At 44.4% G+C, this 12,024-nt stretch overlaps 1 non-coding gene across 1 annotated transcript; it reads left to right on the top strand.

Annotated features, from left to right (window-relative positions):
• The first annotated feature begins 316 nt into the window (after nucleotides 1-316).
• On the top strand, nucleotides 317-391 carry Trnas-cga (transfer RNA serine (anticodon CGA)). The gene has a single exon. It is a non-coding gene; the product is annotated as a tRNA-Ser (tRNA).
• The last annotated feature ends 11,633 nt before the right edge of the window (nucleotides 392-12,024 follow it).

Raw genomic sequence — 12,024 nt, 5'->3', positions numbered from 1 at the left:
TGTTGGGAAAATTATGGGAAAATTTGGTTCATCTATAAAGGAGACTCCATGTAGGACGCTAGTGCAGCCTATTCTAGAGTACTGCTCGAGTCTTTTTGGACCCGTTCCATGTCGGATCTCAGCGCACACTCCGCTGCAGAGTGAAAATCTCATTCTGGAAACATCCTCCCAGGCTGTGGCTAAGCCATGTCTCCGCAATATCCTTTCTTTCAGGAGTGCTAGTTCTGCAGGTTCGCAGGAGAGCTTCTGTAAAGTTTGGAAGGTAGGAGACGAGGTACTGGCAGAAGTAAAGCTGTGAGTACCGGGCGTGAGTCGTGCTTCGGTAGCTCAGTTGGTAGAGCACTTGCCCGCGAAAGGCAAAGGTCCCGAGTTCGAGTCTCGGTCGGGCGCACAGTTTTAATCTGCCAGGAAGTTTCAATGTTTTAATTGGTTCGTGTTGATGAGAAAAAGCGTTTCAATTGTTGCATGGACATTATCAGCATTAATAAACAAATTATACAACAACAGGCTACACAAATGAAGAAAATAGTCGGTATTATTGCGAAAGTAGGAATATCCTAAAAGAGTGTTATGATTAGATATATTTAATTTGTTGAAATGTGCTGCTGACAAAGGCAGATCTACTTTCATGGCAATGTTTTTCGAACTCCATCTCACAAGGCACACATGGCTAGCTTGTGCATTCCTGTCGCGCGCATTATCCTTCGCTGCTGACAATACACTGACCATTGTGTTGTGCGACAGACCAATTGTTTATTTTTCTCAATAACAACTATTTTATTCGCGATCACGCGTCAGTTTGGCAAGCCCTAGGTGAGTAAACAGTATCTGGCATGTGCCTATCATTCCGCCTGAAGGAACGTTCGTCATTATTTTAATACTGCTCAGATCAAGAGAAGGAATAAAATCGTTTGGTAAATTTCCATTCCAGTCGCTCAGTGTTAAAAATACGATGCGTTACGGGGATTCCACCAAAATTCCAACAGAATTGCCAATCTGTTTTTGTGTGAGTTGTTAACCTTTTCGCATTCGAAGAAGCATCACCATTTATGAGTAAAGGCCACATTTCTCTTGGTGACTGGTTTAATTGTACTTCCTTTGTCACAATGTAATTTGCCAAACTCATCTCACAGCAGCTATTAAGACAGAACTCCGAAACGCAGGGCCTCATTAAACAAGTAATTGGCAATCACAGAGTTCAATAGCTTACGAAAAACCTCATAGTATCGGTTTGCAGTAACATACAAGAAGAAATTTCATGTTTATTTTCGTACTAGGAAGCTCTTGTTTCGCTAGCTGTCGACAACTCTTAAAAAATTACAGTCACTGGAGTGAAATAAATCAAAAGGGAAGTATAAGTACTGATTATCACCATAGATAAGAAAGTTCCGTGTGTTTAAGAATTGGCAAAACACTCTCCTCCTTGTGTGGTATCTTTCGCCAAACTTTCGTTTCGATGTTCAAAATGGTTCAAATGGCTCTAAGCACTATGGGACTATTTTCAGAGAATAGTTTCTGTAAAATCGTTTGAGAAAGATAAGTGGTTGCGCGCGCTTCGGTTCAGTCAGCGCAGAGCGTCGCCAGTCGGCGTGTGCGAAGTATGGTGTACGCGTCGCAATATGCGCTGGACCCGTGCGGCACGTGCGTGTCGCGCTGTATTGTCGTGTCACGTCACACGCACTATACGCTTCTCAATTTGCGCGTAGCCTAAAGGACATCAAAGGAGTCAGAGGCGCGCTAGATTTCTTGCTGGTGGGTTCGAACAACACGGAAGTATTACGGAGATCTTTCGGGAGCTCAAATGGGAATCACTGGAGGGAAGGCGAGGTTCTTTTCAAGGGACACTTGATAAAAAATAGAGAATCGGTATTTGAAGCTGACTGCAGAACGATACTAGTGCCGCCCACATTCATTTCGGTTAAGGACCACGAACATAAGAAGTGCTCGTACGGAGGGATATAGACAGTCGTTTTCCGTCGCTCTACTTGCGAGTGGAACAGGAAAGGGAATGACTAATAATGGTTCAAGGGTAACCCCCGCCACCCAGCGTACGGTGGCTTGCGGAATATATATGTAGAACAACCTGCGCAACGTAGTGGGAAACACCAAATGGAATCACGACTTACAACTGATGCCCCCCACAGCATAAACTGGCCGAATACAGTCCGAAATAGGCAGTTTACTCTCTATGCCTTAGACGCGAACGTTCATCACTTGTATAGAGAGAGAAACTACTCTTTATCACTGAAGACAACAGAGCGCCATTTCACTCTAGTCAACTGTTGCACGACGCCAGAATACCCATGGTAGGCGATGTTGTGCTACGTGGACATACAGAACTGGTCTGCTGGTGTGGGAATATCCCACAGACCACTGTTAAAGAGCAGCGACACACACCGACAGATTGTCCCAGCATGTGCAGCAATCCATCGATACGTACATCCAGCTTCTGACAGGTCACAATCCATCCCCGTTCACATGGCTGAAGATATTCAGCAGGAGTACGTACTCGCCCGTGGGGCATGATCGTAGTCTGGAGTGAAAGTTGCAAACACTGTTCGTATCTAAACTCAACATAGTACTGACTGCAGAGTTAAAACAAGGAATGCACAGATAGGCTTCCTGAGAGCCATCTGATCGCCAATGACTGACAAATCAATCGCTAACAACCCCTCACTATTCAAATATTATACCCCGGTACCACTGAAAACAGTCCTTGACGGTTTTGCATGTGTTTCCGGTAGTGTATTCAACGTGCTGGTAGAATGACTTGACCCCGATTAAGAGGCGCGCTTATTTGTTCTGCGTGTTGATCCTGATAACTGGGAACATGCGATATGGGGAGCTGTTTCATGTTGATAAATAGCAAACAGCTTTGTAGATCAGGCACATGACTTATTAAGAAACGCGCATATATTTTTGTTTATTTATAATGTCCAAAACTGCTAATCAGATTTCTTCATTTCAGACATACTGCCTGATGGTTATACATTTTTAAAAAGGAATACAGTTGTTGACTCAAGCAAGACAAAAAAATTGTATACTATTGCGCAGCATTTATGCGGCCAACGGTAGAGACACGGTTACATGCAATTCATGATCGCCTAACTTAGCTTCTGTATCTAGGTTTAAATCTCGACGTCTCCACAATGTGTCATAGATAAGAAGAAAGGAGATTATGGTTACACGTTCCATGGATACTCACAACACAACCTCAGGTTAGAGAAGAAAATCGGACGTGACCTTTCAAAAGGAACTAACGCAGCATGTGCTGTAAGCGCTTTAGGGAAATTACGGAAAACCTGTACCTGTATCGGAATTTGAATCGTCGTCCTCCCGAATGCGAGTCCAATATTTTACCACTGCGGCCCCTCGCTAGGCCTCTAATAGAGCGAGAACAGGCGGTTCGTCTGTCGAATGGTACGTAGAAGCTAGCGGGCTCCCTTGGCGCTGAGAGTAGTGGGCTTATGTGCCGGCACCATGGTTTCCACTTCGCTGTTATTCCTTTAAATACTCATCCATACTAATCAAAACACAAGCATGATTTCTGATTTAATTTCGTAGTTTTGAGCAACGTTGTACAACTAACATTTATGACTAACTCATATGCGCTTTTGGCAGTGACAGCTACGATGAAGTTTACAATAAAACAATAAAGACATTCTGTAGCTTAAGGAAAAGCTATAATGGAGGCATCATGAATAATTAAGTAAAGATGGGTTGAGTGCTTTACCAAGCATGTCCCGTATGCGTGAGGAATGTGTTTTTCCATCCTGTAATTCCTGAACCTAACCACCAGCTAGTTTTAGCTGAGCCTACAAATTGAAACACTGTGCACGTTCAAAAATCGCTAGCATTGAGAAAAATAGAAGCACTAATAACATATAAACTTACAGGCATCTGAATCGAACGTTTACGCTTGAAATACTGTGATAAATCGCGTATCTTCAGAGGGTGAAAACAGATCTCCTGAATAACGAAAATGGAAAGAACTAAAATAGGTATATAATTGCAAAATAACATTTGGGCTCATCCTCATACGGTGCAAAAGTGCTAATCTGACACGTTTCGATGGAACATGGCTTCACCATCGGAAATACCCGCGTACAAGAATCCTCATTGCGCGAACTATCGTATTGCTTCGGAGCGTCGCAGGAGAGATGTTAAGAGTTTTGACAGCGAATCTGTGTTAGTAAAAGTTGGCTGCTACACATACGTGCACACGCTCGTGCTTTCGCACTTGAGTAGCCACCCTGCCTTAGCCAGCTGCGGATTGGTGCCAGATCGCATTTGCTGACGTCGCAGCAGGGTCGTTCCCGTCGTAATTTGATTTCAGTCTGGCGGCGCGCGCGCAGATTTCACGATATTAGTTGTAGGCCCGTTGTCAATTCACTGCATTGCATTTAGACCAGTTTCAGTTGGCGACCGACGTGTGCGACCAGACAACCTTTACAGGGCTTGTAGCCAGTGGATGGTCTGGCCTACCACCTGGACCTGGCGATGAAATACGTCTGTCAGTTAATTCGATGGATTTCTGCTTAACTTTTCTTTCATCTGTATTTATTTTCGATTCTTTTGCTGTGTGTCTGTATTTATAAGACGTCATCGTCCGTTTCATTATCATCATTTCATTAATTGTTGTGAAGACAATTATTTCAGATATTCCGTCATAGGACGCCAACGGTTACCGATGCCTAGACGACATTAATTTTCCTTATATGCACTCAGGAGAAAAGTAATTACTACATGATCACTGCATCTCTTCAAAGAAACTCTTGAGCTAGGAAATGAAGCGAGTATGAAGTGGGCAGATGTAGTTTAGTTTTTTTTCCGTACACCGCAGACCAGCTAAAGATGAATGGTAGAGGTTCCCGTGTGTGCCACTATCATAGTTTTATACCCACCCTCGTTTTCTGAATCCGAATTGTACGCAGGTAGAACGACTGTTGTGAAGCTCGCATTTCTCTAATTTTACCACCAGTGTCATTTCGGGAGAGATTTTCGAGAGGCAGTAAGAAGTTTCTTGACTTTTCCTCTACCTTGCATCCTGGGATTTTAACTTGTGCTGCAAAGAACAACGCCTCCACCTTAGAGTTACAGACTGACGAGTGAGATTCAAGAGCAGGGCGAATGAAATATAGTTACTGGTCCAAATTGCGAATTCTTCTAAGAGTAGTAAGAAGAAATGTGTAAATATGTGCCTTACGCACACGTCCGATACACAAATCCGAAATGGATGATAAGGGTTTACCGGTACGTAAACAAGGCAACACAGAAGCTGGCGTTGTAAAGGATGTGGTAAGAAATCAGTAGCGTTCTTTTGACAGAAGGATTCTGGCATTTGCTTAAAATTGTTTAAGGAAACCACAGAAAATCTAAATCTGAATGACAAAACGGGGATTCGAACCTTGCTTTTCTTGAATATGAGTTCAATGATTTGACAGATTGAAATTGGGTCAAATTAGAGTCGAAAAATATTCTAATAAATGTTAACCGCAAATTTATTTTTCCCTCGTCGTCAGAGAGAGAGGGGGGAGGGAGTTATTTCGTTTTCGTTTAATGAGTCCAGTTTCCACCCTTGTAAGGCATTATGTTTCGTCGATTTTTGTTGTTAATGTCGCTTGCACAAAGTTGTTTCAAAACAAATTTTGCATCTGAAATAACGTCAACAGTCGCGGCTCTCGTCGCATTGCCGTTTAAGAAATAGAAATAGCTTCAACTGGGCAGACAGCTACACAGTATTATACTTTCAATGGTACTTCAACATTTTTTAAAATTAATATTGTTGGTTATATCTTCCTATAATTTGTAAGTAATGTCGATGTATTGAGTGTAGCGTTGCACGTAATATGGCTGCGACCAGAGCCCTCGTCGCTGAAGCTTCGAGGAGACACAGGTGTAATTGGTGCCCACTCCTCTTCCGCCCCGCGAGCCGCGTGAGAAGCACCGGCTGCGGCACCAGCCCTTGCGCCAGGCACGCCGTTGCTCCCGCCCACTTTGTCCACCTCTACATCCAATAGAAACTACGTAAAACACCGTACGGTGCGTGGCGGGGGGTACTTTATACCACTACTACTCAGCTCCTTTCCTGTTCCATTCGCAAATAGAACGAGGGAAAAACGACTATCTATATGCCTTCGTAGAGCCTGATTTCTCGTATCTAATGTTCGTGGTCCTTAACCGAAAAGTATTTTGGCGGTAGTAGAATCGTTCTGCAGTCAACTTAAAATGTCCGTTCTCTAATTTTCTCATTGGTACTCCTGTAGTGGTAAGAAATCTAGCAGCTCGCTCTGAATTGGTTTGATATTTTCATTTACTCCGGCCTGGTGCGATTCCCAAACACTCCAAAAATACTCAAGAATAGGTCGCACTAGCGCTCTATATGCAATCTTCTTAACAGGTGAACCACACTTCTTCCAAGAAACTGAAGTCGACCAGTCGCCTTCCCTATCACAATCCTCACATGCTCGTTGCATTTCATATTGCTTTACACATTACGCCTAGATATTTAATCGACGTGACTGTCAGGTAGGGCACAATTTCAGCTGTTTCCGTACATTACTGGTTTGCTTTTCGTACTCATCTGCATTAAGTTACATTTTTCTACATTTAGAGCCAGTTGCCATTCATCACACCATCTAGAAATTTTGTGTAGGCCATGTTGTATCCTGCTACAGTCACTCAACACCACCTTCCCGTACACTACATCATCACAAGATCTTTTATGTATATAGTGAATAATAGCGGTCATGTTACATTTCCTTGGGGTACTACTGAGGATACCCTTGTCTCTGATGAACACACGCAGTCGACCAACTTACTGTGTTCTGTTTCCTAAAAAAACCTTCGAGCCACTCACATGTCCGGGAACCTGTTCCTGTCGATAGCTCGACACACGCCCCCGGTGCCGATTGCAATCGATGTCATCATAGTCGAACCACTCATATCTTCCCCCATCTCAGTATTTTTTCGGCTTGTTTCCATCGCAACATTATCATTGCTGTTCGTGCTCATATAACACTGCGAGCTGTTGCTCTTAGTTTGTGATAACCGTGGTCTCTTGTGTTATTGAGGATATTTCTCAATATTTAATAGACGGTATGGTCACTGAGAATATGACATTGACGAAGCATATGTGGATGAAACACGGGATCCATCTAAAGCATAGATAATGAAAATGTTTTCCCAAATAGTGATAAGGATTAGAATCGTTGATAACGATTAGAATCTTCCGTAAAAGCATTTATGAAGTACCTCAGTGTTGAGCCACGCTGTGAAACAGCCTACGCAGTAGGTAGACGAGCTGGAATGACTCAGGCAGTGGCTAATGACAGGCTTGGCTTGTGCTCGTATCACAATTGCAGACAGGTGGAGTATATAACAGTGCGCACTATCTTTCTTGAAAGAAGTTATTCATTTGCGTCTGGTTGTTTCCTATTTGAAAGGAACCGTTTATTTCTTTGGCGATTTGCTGCTTTCGCCGCATTCGTAATTATCGAATAACAGTGCACCGAAAGTGCCTAAACGCTTTCGTTTGTCGGCATGTCATTAACCACGTTACAGTGAAGAATCAACGTCCCCCCGAGTGGAAAAAAAAGAGTTATTTGGTTACTTGTATAGGGCAAGTATGTGCAGTTTCGGTTGGTTGGCGAGGGGAATCCCTTCGGTTTAGCGTTTCCCACGACGTCCTCGTGCGAACACATGAGTCTGCAGGTCGCCGCACCCAACTGTAGGCGCCGCGGTATACGGCGAGCGGCCAAACAGCGGCCGCATTTCATTAATTGTCAGCGCCGTTTGCGTGTCGGCGCCGGCCTGAGTGGCCCATTGAGATAGTAATGGCCGGCCGGCTATTTTCGTCGGAAAGGCGCCCGCCAGCTCGTCGCGGCGACGGCTGCACCGAAAAACGCTTCTGGCGGGTAACGAACTGGCAGCTATCGCAACAGAAATTTAAATAGTTGGCTAATACCGTCAGACAGGGCTGTTGTTGGACGTGAAGTTGCTGAGATAACTTCACAAGGCAACAAAGTGTAGTTAAACCTCCATCGAGACCAACTTAATGTGGTTAACAGAAAGTTGAGAGATGACGTGTTTCGATTGACATGACATAAGAAATAGAATAACGAAGTCGGAATAAGTAGCACGGAGATAAACGCCTCGACCGCAGAGAAACCTAAGGATAGCACCAGGAAGGCGTGTCCGTCATTTTCCCGGTAAATGGAACAGGCGCCGGGCTTCAGCGAAAGAACAGCGCCCTCCATTACGGCGGCCAATTAGGGAGGCGGCCACGCACGCCGTGACTCAACTTGGCGTGCGCCGCGCCCCGCGCACGACGCGCAAATTGATTAATTGTCGGCGCCGAATCAAAAGGGGCCCCGCCCCGCAGGGCGCGATAGGCAAATACGCCTCGTGCTGCGCGCCAGTAAATATTTCTCCTTATTCCCCCTTCCTTAGCGCGCCTGTAGGTGTCCGCCTCGTTAAGTCGCGCCAGGTGGCTAACGTGGCAGGCATGCGACGAATATGCACGGTTCAGGAGAGATGGAAATATTAACAAAGGAACGTCCTACAACGCGCGTACGTCTTCAGACACTTTGTTGTTCCTTAAGCCGTTGGCACTCGGACGGTGCTGTCGAACGGCAACGTTGACTGTGGCAAGTTCAGCGTGCTACTGAACGCTCGGAGCTGACGGTATACGCGATCGCAGCGCTCTCCAGCGGCAGGTGACTATCTGGCTCGCACATCACACTGTTAGGAAATGGACGGGCTTTGCTCCTTTGTCTATTTGCTCGCTATGTTCTGTCTGTAGTATACATAAATAATAACTTCAGTATCCATGGACATGTTAAAGGCAAAAAGAAAAGTACAATGCCCAGTCAGTAACGACACCGGCTTATAAAAGTTACATTACAAATAGTGCGACACAAATTCTTACTTAATCACTGTTCCTATTCAGCAGCAAAACCTTTACAACATGTGAAATAAAGAAACTTTCATACCATCGTATATTTTAGAATACACTTTCGTTAAACTTATAACTAAGAATCCTGAACCAGTTACAAAACGCGAAGGCTAGTAATAAAAATATTTGATCGTAGTGAGGCGCGAACCAGCAACACGTGAACCATTATTTTACCATTCTGCGACGCTACTCTTTACATTATGCCGACTGTGGCTGATGAAAGATCATACTTTGCATTTAAATCGTTGGTATATCATTAACTGATAATTATAACAAATCTATCAAGAACATTGCATTATCTCGCGAGTCTGTACTGAAGAGAGATGGCGTGCATGTGACGTAGGTGACGTTCTGCCGTCTCATTGGTCAACGTTCAATCACACGTTCAGAATGTCTGTCACGTTAGATATTGCTCTCCACGTTCGGGAAAACTCCCAAACGTGCTTTTTCCTCGCTATGACGTCATGGACCCACAAGCTCAACGTTTGAATGCACGGTCCGTGTGCCGACGGCTTTACGAGGGTGGTGGAAAACATCGAGATTCGAGCAGTGATGAAGTACTTCGTAAAGAAAGGTGTAAAAGCAAAGGACATTGAAGCCGATTTCCAGAATACCCTGGGGGGACTCTGCTCCTTCATATTCAATTGTCGCCAAGTGGAAAAATGAATTTAAATTTGGTCGCGAGAGTTTAGATGACGATCCGCGCAATGGTCAGCCAAGATGTGTCACTACTCCAGAAATCATTGCAAAAGTGCACAAAATGGTCGTGGAGGACCGCCGATTGAAAGTGCGTGAAATTGCTCACTCTTGCCAGATGACATCTGAAAGGGCATATCACATTTTAACTGAAGAATTAGAAATGAAAAAAATATCTGCAAGATGGGTGCGACGACTCTTCAGCTGCAATCAAAAACTCATGAGAATGGACATATCGGAGCAATGTTTGGCCCGTTTTAGGAGAAACGAACAAGATTTTTTGCGCCAGTTTGTGACCACAGATGAAACTTGGTGCACTACTATACCCCAGAGACAAAACAACAGTCGAAGCAGTGGAAACATGCCGATTCTCCGCCACCAAAGAAAGCAAAGACTATTTCTTCGGCGGCAAAGGTCATGGCATCAGTGTTCTGGGATGTGAAGGGGATTATGTTTGTAGATTATCTCCCCACTGTAAAAAATTACTGGGGAATACTGTGCTAACCTCCTGGACAAATTGCAACAGAAGATACGCGAATAAAGGCTAGGTTTAGCAAAGAAGAAAGTCATCTTCCATCAAGACATTGCGTACCCGCACACATGTGCCGTCGCCATGGCAAAATTACACGAAGTAAGGTATGAATTGTTGCCACACCCGTCATATTCAGCTGATATGGCTCCGTCAGACTTCCATCTCTCCCCAAAACTGAAAACTGTTCTTGGTGGACGAAGATTCAGTTCAAACGAAGAATTGATAGCCGAAGTTGACAAGTATTTTGCAGGGCTGGAGGAAACTCATTTTCGAGATGGGATCAAGGCACTGGAACGTCGCTGGACAAAGTGCGTTAATCTACAAGGAGAATACATTGAGAAATTTTAAAAAAAAATTCATTGATGTAAGTACTTTTTTTTGTATTCCGTTCCGAGAACTTTTCAAACCACCCTCGTACAATATGTAGACGGCATGGTCGTAACTAGCACGCGCAGCCCAGTGCTGTCTCAGGTTGACCGTACTGATTGTTTAATCCTGTGGATGTGGTCATCTCTGCCATTGACGCCTTTCCGACCGCCGTGGCACCACTCACTGATAGTTACGATGCTCTCGAACATTAAATGCTCAGTTACACGCTTCTGAAGAGTTGCCGTTTCCGCTTAAATAAGCATTGTGTAACGGTGCCGCGTAGTCGTTCACCAAACAACTTTCGGGCGGAACTGAATCTGAATATTTCGAACTTCTGGTGACAGTAAGGAGTGTGTCCTTGGACCAGCCGAACGTGTGACGTTGGCCGTGTGGTTGCGCTAAAGGTTGTTGGAGAGAGAGAGAGAGAGAGAGCGGGGTTGTGCGCCGCGGCGAACTGTACGGACGCTGGGCGTCGCGGCTGGCTCGCGTAATTAATGACGCTATTGATTGAGCGGAAATACGCAAATAATGAATGAGCCCGTGTGTCGACATGTAATAATGGGCGAAGAGGAAAAAAGTACTCTGCTTGCTGCGTAGCTGGGGTGCCGGCGGCTGGGAATTACTGTGGTGACGGCCGTGTGCACCGAGGCCGGCTCTCACCACGAATGACTGACTAGCCTCACCTGTGGAATAACGCCCTGCTGCTTGCTAAAATAGGACTAAATGGTCGAGAAATGAGTTATCGAACTAAATTTGTTGAAGGCGCATATTTGCCTTTTTATTACGGGCGTAGGGGTTTCGTTTTACTCTCATTGTGTCGTTGGAAATACTAGTTAGGAATAGAAAGTCTACTTTACAAACTTAACGATAGTGTTATTGTTACCTTCTGTCCGAAGCCTGGTTTGATGCAGTTCTCTGTGCAAGTCTCATCATCTCAGCGTGAGTGCTGTAACTTACATATTCAATTCCAGTTGTGTGCTAAGTATACGTGCGAAACGGAGAAACCCTCTAATAAGATAGAAATTATCGTTTTATGAAAGTGTTGCAATGAAGGAGGTAGCTTTGCAGTGATTGTACATTCTTCAAGGCAGATTTGTGGGTTATAACTAAGTAAGCGGCACAAGACACTTTAAGTAGTTCAGAGTCTCTCGGAGAGCTAATATTAATTTGCGGCTAGAAGGAAACGTGTTTCGCAGAGAGAGGTATCCGAAAGATAATTTTAAAAAAGAAACCAAAAAACGTGTTTTCAGTTGCGCCGATGCACACCTACTTTATCCAGATAGAACAAACTGGAGGACAGGGTTTACGTCCCTGTGACGATGAGGTCATTAGAGACAGAGCACAAAGCTTAGACATTGACGAAGGAAGCGTCTCTGCGTTCGTCTCAGTTTTCAAAATAACCGACTAATTCACGTGTTTTTCTTACTTTCTTGTTATCATTTTGCAGTGATCAACGAACTATGCACATTCG

Source organism: Schistocerca nitens, chromosome 2, assembly GCF_023898315.1.
Source record: "Schistocerca nitens isolate TAMUIC-IGC-003100 chromosome 2, iqSchNite1.1, whole genome shotgun sequence".
NCBI classification, from domain to species: domain Eukaryota; kingdom Metazoa; phylum Arthropoda; class Insecta; order Orthoptera; family Acrididae; genus Schistocerca; species Schistocerca nitens.
Note: the sequence above shows the minus strand (reverse complement) of the source record. Positions and strands in the feature narration are given on the sequence as shown.